The sequence below is a fragment of the Salmo trutta genome, chromosome 39 (genome assembly GCF_901001165.1).
Source record: "Salmo trutta chromosome 39, fSalTru1.1, whole genome shotgun sequence".
Lineage (NCBI taxonomy): Eukaryota > Metazoa > Chordata > Actinopteri > Salmoniformes > Salmonidae > Salmo > Salmo trutta.
Genome location: NC_042995.1, coordinates 22,200,087 through 22,214,172, shown reverse-complemented (window position 1 = coordinate 22,214,172; position 14,086 = coordinate 22,200,087). Strand labels below are relative to the sequence as shown.

The 14,086-nt window shown below is 44.2% G+C and overlaps 1 protein-coding gene across 1 annotated transcript in view; it reads left to right on the top strand.

The window, feature by feature from the left end:
* The window catches only part of LOC115179418 (partitioning defective 3 homolog B), a 197,880-nt gene that overhangs the window by 24,839 nt on the left and 158,955 nt on the right, over positions 1-14,086 (top strand). The gene's annotated exons all lie outside the window — the stretch shown is intronic.

Sequence of the window (14,086 nt, the reverse complement as noted above, 5' to 3'; positions counted from 1 at the left end):
AGCGGGAAGCAGAATAGAATGATACATTACCAACACTTACTCAGCAAGAACGGAATACAGAATGAAAATGGAATATTCATATTAATTCGGTGGCGGTGCTGTGTTCTGCAACAACAATTTATATTTAAACTTACTGGGCGAGTGTAATGCGCTCTGTGCTTGTCCTGTGCCTCCAGGACTGAAACTAAAAGTATAGTTAGTTCTGAATATTAAAGGGACGAAGGGATAAATAATAGATGCTTGAACTCAGTCGCTAACTTAAAAAAAAAACTGCTTTCTTCTCTTTCTTTTGTGATATGCTCTGTGGTAATTTTTATTGAGATGTTAAAGTTTCAGGTTTTATTAGTTGTATGGAGGGAATGCACATGGTATACAGCGTCCAAGGAAATGCTTACTTGCAGGTTCCTTCTCGACAATGCAACGACAAGAAATAATACAAACAGAAAGTAAATGCAAAAGGTAGGGGAAGTGTGTTGCATCATTGTTTTACAAGGCCTACTATAACATTCTCACGAGGACAATATTTTAAACCAAAATGTAAAACTGTAAACATACTGTTACTGTTGGTGTTCCATGTGCTTTTACAAAAAGTACTAGAGGATATCCATGTGTAAGCCATGGTTAGCCCCCTATGTGATGACTTGAAAGCTTTGTGTGCCGTTGCCTATTGACTCCTCATCACAACATTTTTCACTGAGGGATGTTTGTTATATTGTTTAGCACATTGTAAGCGGTATAGCATAGCAAACATGCAATTGCTTTTCTGTTAAAAACACTCAAATCCTACTCTGAGACGCCTTATGTAATTAAGAATATGAAATTACGCTTGATTATATATTATTTATTTCTGTGACTATGGATTTGTCCCAAATTGCACCCTATTTCCTATATAGTGCACTGCTATCTACAAGCCATCAGACTGCTGAACACTTGAACTGACCACCCGACTGATTCTCTGCTCCTTAGCATACATGCACTCACTCATACAAACAAGCGCACAGACATACGCACACATGTACACTGAGTGGACAAAATATTAGGAACATCTTTCTAATATTGAGTTACACCTCCTTTTGCCCTCGGAATTCGTCGGGGCATGGGCTCTACAAGGTCGAAAGCATTTCACAGGGATGCTGGCCCATGTTGACTCAAATGCTTCCCACCGTTGTGTCAATTTGGCTGGATGTCCTTTGGGTGGTGGACCATTCTTGATACACACGGGAAACTGTTGAGCATGAAAAACCCAGCAGCGTTGCAGTTCTTGACAGACTCAAATCGGTGCGCCTGGCACCTACTACCATGCTGCGTTCAAAGACACTTAAATATTTTGTCTTGCCCATTCATTCACTCTCTGAGTGGCACACACACAATCCATGTCTCAATTGTCTCAAAGCTTAACAATCCTTTTTTTAACCTGTCTCTACACTGATTTGAAGTGGATGTAACAAGTGACATCAATAAGGGATCATAGCTTTCACCTGGGGCAATCTAAGTCATGGAAATTGCAGGTGTTCCTAATGTTCAGTAGCAGTACATTCATGCAACACACACATCACAACTGCTGCAACCACACTCCTATTATACAGCTCAATTTATACACTTGCTCCCCCATCCCCCGCCCCCTACCCAATACACGTGTAAATACTGGACTATAAATTGTACTGCCATTTACTTTGTTTGTATTCTTTTATTATTTCTTATCACTGTTACGTTGTCGAGAAGGAACCTGCAAGTAAGCATTTCGTTGGACGATGTATACCATCCATATCCCGTACATATGACTAATAAAACTGGGCCCTGGTCAAAAGTAATGCTCTATAAAGGAAATAGAGTGCAATTTGGAACGCAGCCCATGTCAATGGTTTATTATTACTCCTCTCTGTGATGAAAAAAAGTTTTATCTTTATTGCTTTTGTCCTCTCATTCCCAGCAGCACTCCTCTCTCCATCAATGATCTATGAGGCGACCATTGTGAGATCGTCCACTGCACAGTATGTGTGCAGCGTTAGCCACGGATGTTAATGGACGATAATGGCCGTCTATTTGTCTGCTAGCGTAGCGACTAGCGAGCCCTTTACATCCAAGGCTCTCCTACCTGTGGAGCCGTGGCCAAGCAGGTTAGCATAGGGCTGTATGTGTGTAGCGTAGCTCCCGCTCTACTGGTGGGAGATGAGGGGCAGGAGTGATTTGATTACAGTACACACACACACACACCAGAGGCTCCATTAACCCCCCCAGTCAGGAACACAGGCCAGAAGTCTCCTCATGAATATTCAGGCCTGCCTGATGAATGATGAGGGGAATACAGAAAGATGGAGGGAGGGAGGAGGGCGGCTGTATCTGTATATGTGGCCCCCCTGGAGCAACAAGGGGCTGGGGCCACACCACATAGGAGAGGGAGCTACCTGCTCAGTCATTTAAATACTTACATGTTTACCACCCATCCAACAATGTCCCACAGTTTATCTCTGTGTCTCTAGTAACAGAAGCAGGGCCCAGGAGGCAGCTGGTGGTATCCATAAAGAATGACATTCTACATTCATTCTATTTCTATGGTGGTATCAAATTATATTTGTCACATGCGCCAAATACAACAGGTGTAGACCTTAAAGTGAAACGCTTACTTACAAGCCCTTAACCAACAATGTTGTTTTCAGAAAAATACGTGTTTAGTGAAAAATAAGAAATAAAAGTAAAAAATAACTAAAGAGCAGCAGTAAAATAACAATATCGAGACTATATATAGGTGGGTACCGGTACAGAGTCAATGTGGAGGCTATATACAGGGGGTACAGGTACAGAGTCAATGTGCGGGGGCACCGGTTAGTTGAGGTAAATAAGGTAATATGTACATGTAGGTAGAGGTAAAGTGACTATGCATGGATAATAAACAGAGATTACCAGCAGCGTAAAAATGGGGGTGGGGGGGACAATGCAAATAGTCCGGTTTGCCATTTGATTAGCTGTTCAGGAGTCTTATGGCTGTTAAGAAGCCTTTTGGAGCTAGACTTGGTGCTCCGGTACCGCTTGACATGCGGTAACAGAGAGAACAATCTATGACTAGGGTGGCTGTAGTCTTTGACAATTTTTAGGGCCTTCCGCTGACACCGCCTGGTATAGAGGTCCTGGATGGCAGGAAGCTTGGTGGCCCAGTGATGTACTGGGCCGTACGCACTACCCTCTGTAGTGCCTTGCGGTCAGATGCCGAGCAGTTGTCATACCAGGTGGTGATGCGACCAGTCAGGATGCTCTCGATGGTGCAGCTGTAGAACTTTTTGAGGTTGTGAGGACCCATGCCAAGTCTTTTCAGTCTCCTGAGGGGGAATAGGTTTTGTCCTGCCCTCTTCACGACTGTCTTGGACCATGATAGTTTGTTGGTGATGTGGACACTAAGGAACTTGAAGCTTTCAACCTGCTCCACTACAGCCCCGTCGACGAGAATGGGTGCGTGCTTGGTCCTCCTTTTCCTGTAGTCCACAATCATCTCCTTTTGTTTTGAAAACGTTGAGAGGGAGGTTATTGTCCTGTCACCACACGGACAGATTTCTGACCTCCCTATATGCTGTCTCGTCGTTGTTGTTGATCAGGCCTACCGCTGTTGTGTCATTTGGCAAACTTAATGATGGTGTTGGAGTTGTGCCTGGCCATGAAGTCATGAGTGAACAGGGAGTACAAGAGGGGACTGAGCACGCACCCCTGTTGGGCCCCCGTGTTGAGGATCAGCATGACAGATGTGTTGTTACCTACCTTTACCACCTGGGGGCGGCCTGTCAGGAAGTCCAGGATCCAGTTGCAGAGGGAGGTGTTTAGTCCCAGGGTCCTTAGTTTAGTGATGAGCTTTGGGCGCACTATGTTGTTGAACGCTAAGCTGTAGTCAGGGAATAGCATTCTCATATAGGGGTTCCTTTTGTCCAGGTGGGAAAGGGCAGTGTGGAGTGCAAAATAGATTGCATCATCCGTGGATCTCTTTGGGCGGTATGCAAATTGGAGTGGGTCTAGGGTTTCTGGGATAATGGTGTTGATGTGGGCCATGACCAGCCTTTCAAAGCACTTCATGGCTACATATGTGAGTGCTATAGGTCAGTAGTCATTTGGGCAGGTTACCTTAGTGTTCTTGGGCACAGGGACAATGGTGGTCTGCTTGAAACATGTTGGATTTACAGACACCGACAGGGAGAGGTTGGAAATGTCAGTGAAGACACTTGCCAGTTGGTCAGCGCTTGCTCAGAGTACACGTCCTGGTAATCCGCCTGGCCCTGCGGCCTTGGGAATGTTGACCTGTTTAAAGGTCTTATTCACATCAGCTACGTAGAGCGTGATCACACAGTCACCTGGGAACAGCTGATGCTCTCATGCATGTTTCAGTGTTACTTGCCTCGAAGCGATCATCAAAGTAATTTAGCCCGTCTGGTAGGCTCGTGTCACTGGGTAGCTCGTAGCTGTGCTTACCTTTTTGTAGTCTTTAATTGTCAGCAAGCCCTGCCACATCCGACGAGCGTCGGAGCCGGTGTAGTACGATTCGATCTTAGTCCTGTATTGATGCTTTGCCTGTTTGATGGTTTGTCGGAGTCATAGCGGGATTTCTTATATGCTCCCGGGTTAGAGTCCCGCTCCTTGAAAGCGTCAGCTCTACCCTTTAGCTCAGTGAGGATGTTGCCTGTAATCCATGGCTTCTGGTTGGGGTATGCACGTACAGTCACTGTGGGGACGATGTCATCGATGCACTTATTGATGAAGCCAGTGACTGATGTGGTGTACTCCTAAATGCCATCGGAGGAATCCCGGAACATATTCCAGTCTGTGCTAGCAAAACAGTCCTTTAGCTTAGCATCTGCTTCATCTGACCATTTTTTTTTTTATAGACCGAGTCACTGGTGCTTCCTGCTTTTAGTTTTTGCTTGTAAGCAGGAATCATTAGGATAGAATTATGGTCAGATTTGCCAAATGGAGGGTCAGGGAGAGATTTGAAAGTGTTTCTGTTTGTTGTATAAAGGTGGTGTAGAGTTATTTTTTTACTCTGGTTGCACATTTAATATTCTGGTAGAATTAGGGAAAATGGATTTAAGTTTCCCTGCAGTGAAGTCCCCGGCCACTAGGAGTGCCGCCTCTGGATGAGCATTTTCCTGTTCGCTTATGGCCACATACAGCTCATTGAGTGCGGTCTTAGTGCCAGCATCGTTTTGTGGTGGTAAATAGACAGCTACGAAGAATATAGTTGAAAACTCTCTTGGTAAAAAGTGTGGTCTATAGCTTATCTTGAGGTACTCAACCTCAGGGTAGCAAAACCTGGAGACTTCCTTAGATATCGTGCACCAGCTGTTGTTTACAAATATACATAGTGTCACCCCTTGACTTACCAGATGCAAATGATCTATCCTGCCGAAAAAGCGTAAAATCCGCCAGCTCTGTTATTAATGTCGTTGTTCAGCCACGACTTGGTGAAACACAAGATATTACAGTTTTTAATGTCCGTTGGTAGGATATACGTTCTTGTAGTTAGTCTTTTTATCATCCAATGATTGAAGAGGACCGATGGTAAAGTCAAATTACCCACTCACCGCCGACCTTCGTTCTCGATATCTCTTTCTCCTGCAAATGACGGGGATGAGGGCCTTGTCGATTGTCTGGAGAGGGCCTTGTCGAGTGTAATTCCCACTCATCCGACTCGTTTGAGAAATAATGGTCTTTCAGTACGAAGTGAGTATTCGCTGTCCTGATTTCTAGAAGTTCTTATCGGTCATAAGAGACGGTGGCAGAAACATTATGTACAAAATAAGTTACAAATTATGCAAAAAAACACACACAATAGCACATGGTTAGGAGACTGTAAAACAGCAGCCATTCTCTCCAGTGCCATCTGATCAATCATGGCCGGACTTGATAGTAGGGGGCAGCCAGGTTAGTATGACGTGGTCACATATGGTCTTGTGTTGCTCAATATATCTTGTAGTTAGGGCTGGGCGATATGGCCTAAAAGTCATATCATTATTTTAACTTTTTTTTGTTGCTTATGGGCGATTCACTATTAAAAAAAATAATAATAATGTTTTCTCTAAATAAGTGTTGTACAATTTAAAGGTCACACTGCATTTCAAACCATCAGCAATAATCTAATGAACTAGTGGCTTAAACATTTTTATGAAATGTAACCTTTATTTAACTAGGCAAGACAGTTTAGAACAAATTCTTATTTACAATGACGGCCTAGGAACAGTGGGTTGACTGCCTTGTTCAGGGGCAGAATGACAGATTTTTACCTTGTCAGCTCGGGGATTCGATCTAGCAACCTTTCGGTTACTGGCCCAACGCTCTAACCACTAGGCTACCTGCACCACCTAGGGTAAATATAAGCCTTCCACAACCATAAGACCCACTAATAATTAATTTATTTTATGAAAATAATACTTTTTGTCAGTTATCACTGATCTGGCTTTCAAGTCCATGAAAATGCCCTTTTTTGTTACAAATGTAACAAGAACCATGCATAATGTAAATTCACTAATAATGACTAACTTCTTGTAGCAGGCGTTAGGCAATGAACACAGGTCTCATCAGCAATCTCTCAAGCCCACGTATTTGTGTTTTATTATGGATCCCCTGGCAGCAGCTACTCTTCCTTGGGTCCAGCAAAATTAAGGCAGTTTATACAATTTTAAAACATTACCATAACATTCACAGATTTCACAACACACCGTGTGCCGTCAGGCCCCTACTCCACCACTACCACATATCTACATTACTAAATCCATGTGTGTGTATAGTGTGTGTGTGTGTGTGCATGTGTCAGTGCCAATGTTTGTGTTGCTTCACAGTCCCCGCTGTGATAGTGATTAGCCAGCTAATCTTTATATTTCAAGTTCAGCCAACTTGGATCTAAACTAAAAGTATGTGGACACCCCTTCAAATTAGTGGATTTGTCTATTTTAGCAACACCCGTTGCTGACAGGTGTATAAAATCAAGCACACAGTCATCCAATCTCCATAGACAAACATTGGCAGTAGAATGGCCCGTACTGAAGATCTCAGTGACTTTCAACGTGCCACTGTCATATGATGCCACTTTTCCAACAAGTCCGTTTGTCAAATTTCTGCCCTGCTCGTGCTGCCCCACTCAACTGTAAGTGCTGTTATTAAGTGGAAATGTCTTGGAGCAACAACAGCAAAGCCACGAAAGTGTACAGAACGGGACCACTGAGTGCTGAACCACAGCATGTAAAGAATCGTCTGTATACTGGTCTGGGGATGTTTTTCATGGTTCAGGCTAGGCCCCTTAGTTCCAGTGAAGGGAAATCTTAACGCTACAGCATACAATGGCATTATTGACGATTCTGTGCTTTCGTGCACAAAGCGAGGTCCATACAGAAATGGTTTGTTGAGATAGGTGTGGGAGAACTTGACCGGCCTGCACAGAGCCCTGACCTCAACCCCAAGTAACACCCTTGGGATGAATTGGAATACAAACTGCGACCCAGGCCTAATCGCCCAACATCAGTGCCTGATCTCACTAATGCTCTTGTGGCTGAATGGAAGCAAGTCCACCCAGCAATGTTCCAACAGCTAGTGGAAAACCTTCCCAGAAGAGTGGAGACTGTTATAGCAGAAAATTGGGGACCAACTCTATATTAGTGCCCATTCTTTTGACCATGTAGTGTATTTGCTAGCCAACAAGGTTGAACAGTTGAATTGTTATATACACACCCTTAGCAAGTTGAAACCGTTTGTCAGAGAGGAAGTTGTCATCTCTCAACTTTGTTGGGGGGGTGGGGGTAGGGCTTGGTGTGTGTGTGTAAAACATAGACCACGTCTCTAAGCAAAGCTCTCGCTAAAACAGGTCCAAAATAAGGCCAATGCATTTCTTTGAGCTTATTTTGGATCTAAGCTTGTCGCCTGCCTTCCCGCCTTGGGGACAATGACTCCCATTGTTAGGACATCTCGTCATTATGTACAGATCTCTGGTGTAAATGGGAAGGTGCACAGAGGAGCGGAGATGACGAGACCAAAAACACAACATGAGAACAAGCGGACAAGGCATTTGGAATATCGTGCAAAAACATACATTCAAATTAATCGCCCAGCCCTACTTATATAGTCTTACTTTTTTTGTAGCACACATACACACACACACACCCACACCCTCTCTTGACAGAACCTTTTTGTGCTAATGAGAGCTCCAGCTCTCTACTCTCTCTGTGTGACTAATCCCCAAAATCAGTCCTTGGTTCCTGATGAGTGCCCATGATGATGTGAAAGTAGTCAGTTTCTCAATGTAAGGGGATATGCACGTCGTTAGAAGAACATCACCAGAAAGCCTCTCTACTCCTCGTAATAACTGGTGGCAGCACTTTACCTCTCCCAGACAGTCATTTACCCAGGTAGACCTGTCGTTCACTGCATTCAACCACCAGAAAGGCTACATTATCACAACAATTAGCCTACTCTCTAAGTCTCGGGCTCTCCATATTGATGTCCTGTCATAATAATTTAGCATTGGGATAGTGCATCATTCAAATGGAACTAGATGGTAGCATATGTTTTCTGTAGGCCATAAGTCTATAGGTACTTAGGAAGTCTATCATTTTGCTGGTAATAAGTGCACTATGCTTTATGTTGCTGTACTATTTTACCAATTCGTATGGATCGACCCATCAGAAATGGCTTGAATTTCTGTGTGTGCATGCATGCATGTGTTGTACTCGCTGTGTATGCATGTGTTTACGCGTGTGTGTGTGTGTGTGTGTGTGTGTGTGTGTGTGTGTGTGTGTGTGTGTGTACACTCACTGTCTTTCCCTTCTCATGTGATGGTCTTGTCAACCAATGTAATTAAACCCAGGGAGCATAGCCGTCCTCATGAACGGACTGTCACTCCTTATTACACATGTGCACGCACGCACAACCCCTAACCCATACGGACATCCACTCTTCAAAAACTATCAAACGCGGCCAAATTAGAAATCTAATTTCATGGGAAATGTAATATAAAAAAACAACTAATGATTCAATCCATCTCAACTAATTTGCCTTTTTAATTGCTGAGTGTACAAGTCATCAAGGGCCCCGGCTCTGTTTACACTGTGGTACCCTATTTCCTATTTAGTGCACTACTTTTGATCAGGACCCATACAAATCAAATCAAATTTGTCACATACACATGGTTCGCAGATGTTAATGCGAGTGTAGCGAAATGCTTGTGCTTCTAGTTCCGACCATGCAGTAATATCTAACAAGTAATCTAACCTAACAATTTCACAACAACTACCTTATACACACAAGTGTAAAGGAATGAATACGAATATGTACATATAAATATATTTTATTTTATTTATTTTTCACCTTTATTTAACCAGGTAGGCAAGTTGAGAACAAGTTCTCATTTACAATTGCGACCTGGCCAAGATAAAGCAAAGCAGTTCGACAACATACAAAAACACAGAGTTACACATGGAGTAAAACAACATACAATCAATGATGCAGTAGAAAAAAATAAGACTATATACAATGTGAGCAAATGATGTGAGATAATGGAGGTAAAGGCAAAAAAATGCCATGGTGGCAAAGTAAATAAAGTATGGCAAGAAAAAAACACTGGAATGGTAGATTTGTAGTTTGAAGAAAGTTAAAAGTTAAAATATAAATAATATGGTGCAAAGGAGCAAAATAAAAAAAATAAATAAATACAGTAGGGGAAAAGGTAGTAGTTTGGGCTCAATTAAAGATGGGCTATGTACAGGTGCAGAGATCTGTGAGCTGCTCTGACAGCTGGTGCTTAAAGCTAGTGAGGGAGATAAGTGTTTCCAGTTTTAGAGATTTTTGTAGTTCGTTCCAATCATTGGCAGCTGAGAACTGGAAGGAGAGACGACCAAAGGAGGAGTTGGCTTTAGGGGTGACCAGAGAGATATACCTGCTGGAGCGCGTGCTACAGGTGGGTGCTGCTATGGTGACCAGTGAGCGGAGATAAGGGGGGACTTTACCTAGCAGGGTCTTGTAGATGACCTGGAGCCAATGTGTTTGGCGACGATGATGAAGTGAAGGCCAGCCAACGAGAGCATACAGGTCGCAGTGGTGGGTTGTATATGGGGCTTTGGTGACAAAACGGATGGCACTGTGATAGACTGCATCCAGCTTGTTGAGTAGGGTATTGGAGGCTATTTTGTAAATGACATCGCCGAAGTCGAGGATTGGTAGGATGGTCAGTTTTACGAGGGTATGTTTGGCAGCATGAGTGAAGGATGCTTTGTTGCGAAATAGGAAGCCAATTCTAGATTTCACTTTGGATTGGAGATGATTGATGTGAGTCTGGAAGGAGAGTTTACAGTCTAACCAGACACCTAGGTATTTGTAGTTGTCCACAAATTCTAAGTTAGAACCGTCCAGAGAAGTTATGCTGGATGGGCGGGCAGGTGCAGGCAGCGATCGGTTGAAGAGCATGCATTTAGTTTTACTTGTGTTTAGGAGCAGTTGGAGACCACGGAAGGAGAGTTGAATGGCATTGAAGCTCGTCTGGAGGGTTGTTAACACAGTGTCCAAAGAAGGGCCAGAAGTATACAGAATGGTGTCGTCTGCGTAGAGGTGGATCAGAGATTCACCAGCAGCAAGAGCGACATCATTTATGTATACAGAGAAAAGAGTTGGCCCAAGAATTGAACCCTGTGGTACCCCCATAGAGACTGCCAGAGGTCCAGACAGTAGGCCCTCCGATTTGACACACTGAACTCTGTCAGAGAAGTAGTTGGTGAACCAGGCGACGCAATCGTTTGAGAAACCAAGGCTACTAAGTCTGCCGATGAGGATGTGGTGATTAACAGAGTCAAAAGCTTTGGCCAGGTCAATGAATACGGCAGCACAGTAATGTTTCTTATCGATGGCGGTTACGATGTCGTTTAGGACCTTGAGCGTGGCTGAGGTGCACCCATGACCAGCTCTGAAACCAGATTGCATAGCGGAGAGGGTGCGGTGGGATTCAAAATAGTCGGTAATCTGTTTGTTGACTTGGCTTTCGAAGACCTTTGAAAGGCAGGGTAGGATGGATATAGGTCTGTAGCAACTTGGGTCAAGAGTGTCACCTCCTTTGAAGAGGGGGATGACAGCAGCTGCTTTCCAATCTATGGGAATCTCAGACGACACGAAAGAGAGGTTGAACAGGCTAGTAATAGGGGTTGCAATAATTTCGGCAGATAATTTTAGAAAGAAAGGGTCCAGATTGTCAAGCCCAGCTGATTTGTAGGGGTCCAGATTTTGCAGCTCTTTCAGAACATCAGCTGAATGGATTTGGGAGAAGGAGAAATGGGGGAGGCTTGGGCGAGTAGCTGTGGGGGGTGCAGTGCTGTTGAATGCAGTAGGGGTAGTTAGGTGGAAAGCATGGCCAGCCGTAGAAAAATGCTTATTGAAATTCTCAATTATAGTGGGCTTATCGGTGGTGACAGAGTTTCTTATCCTCAGTGCAGTGGGCAGTTGGGAGGAGGTGTTCTTATTCTCCATGGACTTTACAATGTCCCAGAACTTTTTAGAGTTGGAGTTGCACGAAGCAAATTTCTGTTTGAAAAAGCTAGCCTTGGCGTTTCTAACTGCCTGTGTGTATTGGTTTCTAACTTCCCTAAAAAGTTGCATATCGCGGGGGCAGTTCGATGCTAATGCAGAACGCCACAGGATATTTTTGTGTTGGTTAAGGGCAGTCAGGTCTGGGGAGAACCAAGGGCTATATCTGTTCCTGGTTCTAAATTTCTTGAAAGGGGCATGCTTATTTAAGATGGAGAGGAAGGCATTTTAAAAAAATAACCATGCATCCTCTACTGACGGGATGAGGTCAATATCCTTCCAGGATACCAGGGCCAGGTCGATTAGAAAGGCTTGCTCGTTGAAATGTTTCAGGGAGCGTTTGACAGTGATGAGTGGAGGTCGTTTGACCGCTGACCCATTACGGGTGCAGGCAATGAGGCAGTGATCGCTGAGATCTTGGTTGAAAACAGCAGAGGTGTAATTAGAGGGCACATTGGTTAGGATGATATCTATGAGGGTGCCAGTGTTTGCGGCTTTGGGGTTGTACCTGGTGGGTTCATTAATAATTTGTGTGAGATTGAGGGCATCAAGCTTGGATTGTAGAATGGCTGGGGTGTTAAGCATGTCCCAGTTTAGGTCGCCTAGTAGCACGAGCTCTGAAGATAGATGGGGGGCAATTAGTTCACATATGGTGTCCAGAGCACAGCTAGGGGCCGAGGGGGGTCTATAGCAGGCGGCAACGGTGAGAGACTTGTTTTTGGAGAGGTGGATTTTTAAAAGTAGAAGTTCAAATTGTTTGGGTACAGACCTGGATAGCAGGACAGAACTCTGCAAGCTATCTCTGCAGTAGATTGCAACACCGCCCCCTTTGGTCGTTCTATCTTGTCTGAAAACGTTGTAGTTAGGGATGAAGATTTCACAGTTTTTGGTGGACTTCCTAAGCCAAGATTCAGACACAGCTAGGACATCCGGGTTGGCAGAGTGTGCTAAAGCAGTGAATAAAACAAACTTAGGGAGGAGGCTTCTAATGTTAACATGCATGAAACCAAGGCTATTACGGTTACAGAAGTCATCAAAAGAGAGCGCCTGGGGAGTAGGTGTGGAGCCAGGCACTGAAGGGCCTGGATTCACCTCTACATCCCCAGCGGAGCAGAGAAGGATAAGTATGAGGGTACGGCTAAAAGCTATAAGAATTGGTCGTCTGTGACGTCCAGAATAGAGAGAAAAAGGAGCAGGTATCTGGGGGCGATAAAATAGCTTCAAGGTATAATGTACAGACAAAGGTATGGTGGGATGTGAGTACAGAGGAGGTAAACCTAGGCATTTAGTGATTATGAGAGAGATATTGTCTCTAGAAATATCATTGAAACCAGAAGATGTCATAGCATGTGTGGGTGGAGGAACTGAGAGGTTGGATAAGGTATAATGAGCAGGGCTAGAGGCTCTACAGTGAAATAAGCCAATAAACACTAACCAGAACAGCAATGGACAAGGCATATTGACATTAAGGAGAGGCATGCTTAGCAGAGTGATCAGAGGGTCCAGTGAGAATCAGACAGCTAGCCGGGCCATAGGTAGCAAGCTGGTGGAAGATGGGAGGGAGGTCTGTTTTTAGCCGCCTCGTGCGTTTCCGTCTGTGGGTTAGTGGGGTTCCGTGTGGAAGGGGGGACCTGTCCAAGTTGGCAAAATAGTTAGTTATAGTGGCCCAAGAAAAGTGTCCGACAGACCTATTCAGATCGCAGCCGAAAAGACAGCTAACGATTAGCTGGCCGCAGATGGGCGATCAGGTTACGTCGCGACGGAGGGGCCAGTTGGACAACTCCCTCGGGCAGATAACGTCGGTGATCCAGTCGTGAAGACCCAATGGGGCTCCGCATCGGCAGTAAAACGGGTCAGGATAGGTGAGTTGTAGCCCAGGAGACACTTCAGCTGGCTAGCTCAGGAGTAGCCCACGAGTGGCTGACGGAATTCTTCAGCTGGCTAGCTAGCTAGCTCCGTAATAGTGTGTATTAATTCCGAGACCGACGTTGCCAATAGTCACTCAGGTAGCAGCTAGTTAGCTGCAAGATCCAGGTGTAAATGTCCAGAGCCTGCGGTAGAAATCAAGGAAAGGAGAGAGAATAGGTCCGATATGCTCTGGTCTGAGTCGCGCTGTACAAAAACTGGCGATAGCTTTTCGAGCTAATGGATAGCTGAGGACAGCTAACCGTAGCTAGCTGAACTTCAACGTTAGCCAGTGAAAATGGCTAACCTCTGGCTAGCTTCTGTCGTGGAATTCAGATGAGGTAAATAATACTTTATTTTTTTTATTTTTTTTTATTGATGAGGCGGGTTGCAGGAGAGTGCTTTGAGGTTGAGTATTTAGAATAAAAAAATGTAAAAAGATAAGTGAAGAAAAATATGTAAATATATATATATATATATATATATATATATATACACGGGACACGACATGACGTCTGAACTGCTACGCCATCTTGGAATTCTAATATAAATGAGTGATGGCCAAACGGCATAGGCAAGATGCAGTAGATGGTATAGGGTACAGTATATACATATGAGATGAGTAATGTAGGGTATGAGAACATTATAT